This window comes from Palaemon carinicauda, chromosome 18, assembly GCF_036898095.1.
Source record: "Palaemon carinicauda isolate YSFRI2023 chromosome 18, ASM3689809v2, whole genome shotgun sequence".
Lineage (NCBI taxonomy): Eukaryota > Metazoa > Arthropoda > Malacostraca > Decapoda > Palaemonidae > Palaemon > Palaemon carinicauda.
In genome coordinates, this window is record NC_090742.1 from 22,574,422 (window position 1) to 22,580,095 (window position 5,674).

The window sequence follows — 5,674 nt, forward strand, 5'->3', positions numbered from 1 at the left end:
AACTTATCAATGGTAAAACAAAATATCTAGATCAAGTGGTATCACCATCATCTGTGTATGAGTATGAAACATGTCGAAGAAGGCCCAGCCTTCTCCCAGCAATGATTGTGTGTAACCTATTTTTAAGTTTGCAGAAAGCAAAGCTTAAAATGAAAGTTATCACAAAGTATTGTCAAATACTTTGAATAATTACTTTTGAAAAACCTATTCCTTATACTGCCTCTCAAGAAGTACTTGAAATACCAGTCTTTTTGAGTTCAGTTGCTCAAGAAGCACTGTAATAAGTGCAAATGTTCTAATGAATCATACAAAGTGAGGTCCAGAAACAAATTATGACTGACACTTTTCAAACTAGTCTCATTTTTCTTTTATTCTTTGCAAATGTTATCAGATCTCTTGAATTTTCCATTGTTTGAAAGTACATTGAAAAGTAACCCATTGAAAATTGTCTTATTCTATAGTAATAGAACTATGAATGTGAAAAATAATGATGTATATGGATCTGTAGTTTAGTATTCATTTTAGAATCTGGTTGCTAAAAACTTTAATTTAGATTAGCAAATACTTGAATAACCAAGGTACTATAAAACTAAAAAATCTGAGCATTGAAGTTGTATATTGTAATTAGTTTCCACACAAAGTAAATTGTCTCGTGCATCAGATTTCAATCACATGAACAAATAAATCTATAATTCTTATAGTTACCCTTATCTCTTTGATCTTTATGTAACAAAGCTATTGTTTCTCACACGTGTTCCAGTAGAACCTTCCCCTCATCCAGACATAAATTACCTTACAAACCTTGGTCAGCCCCTCGATCATATTACAAGTGTTTTTCTTTTCTTCAACCTCTTAATCACTTATCTTACATCCTCAATAACCACTTCCACAAACATTCTTATATGTATCCTAATCCCTTCAAGTCCTGCATCACGCAACTTTGGCTCTTCTATCTTCGTATAAAAATTTTATACAACAAATGTAAAAACTCATTACGTCACCCCTTGACTACATTCATATTTGGATAAAAACTCTCCACTTGCACCTCTTATTCTACATTGTAATTTTTATACTTGATATAGATTGTTGTAAGCTAATTTAACAGTCAAAGGCGAGAAAGAAGATGAGAGTAGAATCAGTCAAAATAATGAAAACAGAAAATGAACACCGCAAAAAGAAGTATCAAGTGTCAACTAATATATAATCTAAGTGATTGGTGGAAACCACTTACCAAATTATTATTATTATTATTATTATTATTATTATTATTATTATTATCATTATTATTATTAATTGCTAAGCTACAACCCTAGTTGGAAAAGTAGACTGCTATAAGCCCAGAGGCTCCATCAGTGAAAATAGCCCAGTGAGGAAAGAAAAAAAAGGAAAAAATGTTTTAAGAAGAGGAACATTAAAATAAATATCTCCTATATAAACTATAAAAACTCTAACAAAACAAGAGGAAGGGAAACTAGACAGAACAGCATACCCGAGTGTACCCTCAAGTAAAAGAACTACTACCCAAGACTAGAGAACAATGGTTTAATTTTGGAGTGTCCTCCTAGAAGAGCGGCTGACCATACCTAAAGAGTCTCTTCTACCCTTAACAAGAGGAAATTGGCCACTGAACAATTGTTTGATAATCTCGGAATGTCAGGTGTATGAGAACAGAGGAGAATATGTAAAGAATAGGCTAGACTATTCGGTGTGCGTGTTTAGCTAAAGGGAAAATGAACCGTAACCTTAACCAGAGAGAAGGATCCAATGCAGTAGTCTGGCCAGTCAAAGGACCCCATAACTCTCTAGCAGTAGTATCTCAACGGGTGGCTAGTACCCTGTCCAACCTACTATCTATAAAATAGTAACTGCGCAGAAGACGCATGTGGGGATAACATCGGGGAAAGATTATAGAGAAAGAGAAACATGGTTGAACCAGGGTGTGCAAATGGTAATCTAAGAGAAGAAGAAAGCTTTCAAGTTATGGCTGAGGATAGGCAGAGAAAAGGGAGGCTGACATAGAGGATGAAAGGTAGGTAGCAAAGAAAATCGGAAACATTTGGAGGAACAGAAAGAATGTCAGCTGGGAGAAGAGAAAAAATTCAATATAGCGAAGTAGCTTAAAAGGTATAAAAGGAGAAAAGATTAAAATGAAAGGATTATAGTTTAAAATAAAGAAATGCATGAAATATGGAAATACTGGAATGGAAGGCTGTAGTTTTAAAAAGCTCCTGAATGAAGAATATTCACATGGACCGGAGTATGGTGACATAATAGAGGTAGCAGCAGAGAGCATAACTGCTGAAGAGGTTTAATGGGCCCTTGAGAAGATTTAAAATGGAACAAGTTCAAGAACTTTGGAAAATAAGTGACGATTAAAACTGTCAAGATATTGTGGCTTATATGAGCTTCCTACTCATCCCTGTGGTAGTGTATCCATAAAATCCTGATAAAAGAAAGAAAGAGATGTGGGACCAGAAGAGTGAGGAAAGTGTCCTGGAGTAATGTTATACAAAGGCAAGGGGGTTGTCCAGCAGCGTGTAAATGATATAGGAAGGAACTTTAACATGCTATATGAATATTAGAAAAGGTGGCAGAGGGTGAAGAATTTCAAAGGGTGGAAATTGTGATTTTGTGTTCATGCTTGAGAATTTGTAATGAGACAGTTTTTAAATGGGCATTACAAATGTGAATGGGATGTTTACTATAAATACTCATCAAGTTAGGGATATTACTCTAATAATATTAGCTTTTAGAGTGAAGACAATGGCAGGGATATCGGAACGACGTGTTAGATCAATGTAGGAATCATCAAGAATCAGTGCTGAAGCTTTATCTGCTCATCATAGTACTGTAATTAATAATGCTACAGTAGATTTAAGGAAAGGTTGTCCCTGTCATGCAGATGACCCACTGTTAATGCCAGAACTCAAGGAAGATAAGGTGGAAACGTAGAATTGAGGGGAGAGGACTGAAAATCAAATGTAAACAAAACAGAGCAAATGCTGTCTAAAAGTGAAACAAAGGAAAATGTGCAATAATTAAAGTGGCAGTGTGTTAGTTGTGAGAATTAACTTTCTACTGTGTACCAAATGTAACATATCATGTCACAAGAGGTGTTCTGGATTACAAAATCTACTTTGAGTAAGACATTTTGGGTGCTTGAAAAGCATATGCAGAACAAAATGGAGGGATATTAGAACTCTGTTGTGATAAAAGGACGTACAGGTGTTAGAAATGTTAGTTAATATTTGTTAAATTGTAAATACATGTGACTAAAGCAAGAATTGGGAGTCATGCAAGAAAGTGGCAGCAACATGGACGAAATGTGGATAGATAGCCAGACTACTGATAAACAGAAATATCCCATTAGTAGAGAGAACCAATATTTATATGTACATAAAGCATGTATGACTCTATACAACAGAAATTTGAACAGTAAAAAAAAATTTAGAGTTTTAGACCTTAAAATCTTGATATTCAAGGCTGGAGTACAAACCATGAATTAGAGAAGTTTTTATCAATAAGATGAATAAAGAGTCTGAAACCTCAAAGCTTGAGATGGTTTGGACGTGTGGTGAGAAGGGATAAAAATCAGTCGGAAGAACAATAAATATGTATGTAGTAGGATGAAGACCTATACAAAGGCCTGGGAACCAGCATAAACAATAAAAGATGAAAACTAATCTTACTGGGAATTCAGGAAGACAAGATATAAAATAGAAGAAAATGGCGGATTCATTTCATGTTTTAACTCTGGCATAAAAAACATTTCATGATGATCCATTAATTAACATTTCTCTGCTGTATACCCTATAAAAGAACTTTTTTTTCCTTTTTTTTTTATACTGATCGTTATTTCCTCAGTTTATTCTTGACAAACAAGTTCAAATTTGCAGCAAATGTAGCCTATTTATGTTGAACAGGCTGACATAGAGTCTTTTATAGTTTATATATGAAATATCTGTTTTGATGTTGCTACTGTTTTTAAAATATTTAATTGATTGATAATTATTTCTCATATTGTTTAATTATTTCCTTATTTCCTCTCCTCACTGGCGGAGCCTTTGAACTTGTAGCATCTTGCTTTTCCAACTAGGCTTGTAGCTTAGCTAATAATAATAATGATAATAATAATAATAATATACCTACTCTTCTCATCTATCATGCAACTACACCTCAGAAAATATCTATTTTTCCCTTCACTAAACCTTGTATATCCTTATTCCACCACTTCCTATTTTTATTCTCAATTCCTGTTTTATACCCACAAGGACCATGCAGTCCCAATGACCCCATGGTGGAATTTAAAAAACCCATCTACTGCTTCCACGTCAATTTCTTTAACCGTAGCCCACATTTCATCTATTTTCTCCGGACAATGTCTTCTCGCTTCCTTGCTAGTCATTTCCCTTACCTTAATTACGTATACAGGCACAGATTCACACACACCACCTTGAACTACTTTATACTTCTTAACTTTACCCTCAACTAATTAAGATTAGATAGACAGTACCTCAGGAAACTCCTGTTCTCATCATTACTTCCATCTACTTCTTTCATTTATTCTATACAAATTCACGATCTGCTGAATACTTTTCCCGAGCCTCTTCTCATTTCTAAGTATCCGTATTAATGATCTTTGAAAACCATGTACTCCCAACAGTCAAGCTTTTTAACCGATGCATTAGCACAAGACACTATTCGCATTACCTCCAGAACTCCAAATCTACCAATAACTCCATCCCTTTTACTTTGGCACCTACCTTTGTATTAAAATTTCATAGCCATCCTTTCATGTTCTCTAATATTAGCCGTGCAGTTTATTCAGATTTCCCAAAATATTATTTTCTCACTTATCCATTCGTAAAACATAAGTTCTTACTATGAAAAGTTTTATTTTTGCCAAACACACTGCCTCACGCATACAATCTCTGATCTAACACGTTTGTACTCTTTCACTCGTCTCCAGTCTTGCTGACGTGCAAGTGTTCCGGCTTCACTGTCCCTAGAGATTGCAGGTATCATAGATGCAAGCACCTTTTGTATTTCTTGTTCCTGATTCCCAGACATTAAGTGTTCTCTCGTTAAACTAGTCAATTGTTATACATTCTTCATCTTTGCATATTCAAAACACCAATATTTAGAATTGCTCTCTCTCTCTCTCTCTCTCTCTCTCTCTCTCTCTCTCTCTCTCTCTCTCTCTCTCTCTCTCTCTCTCTCTCTCTCTCCTGGCCGAAATAATACAGGATAATACAGCTGCAAAAACATGTCTTGTCTAAATTTATGCCTTTCACAACCATATAGAGCTTTATTAATGCATTTATCTTTTCATTGCATCCTACAGGAGTGAAATTATAATGGCCTTACAAAGAGAGGTTCATCTGTCATTTACAGGGTATTTGCTCCTACCAAGGGTTCCACAACCCATAACTTGGCACTCCTCTACCTTGTTGTGCAAAATATTTGCCCCCCAAAATATTGGCATTTCCTTGTACGGTAGTCGCTAAATCGTACAGTATATTACAGCAGTAGCAGTACTCGGCCATTAAACTGACTTTATGTACACTATACATTCACATTTGTACTTTAGTTACAAGGGAAAAGTTCTTATGTCATTTACAGAGTATTACCTCTCACGAGAGGTTCACAACCCAACCGTAGACCGAATGTTCAT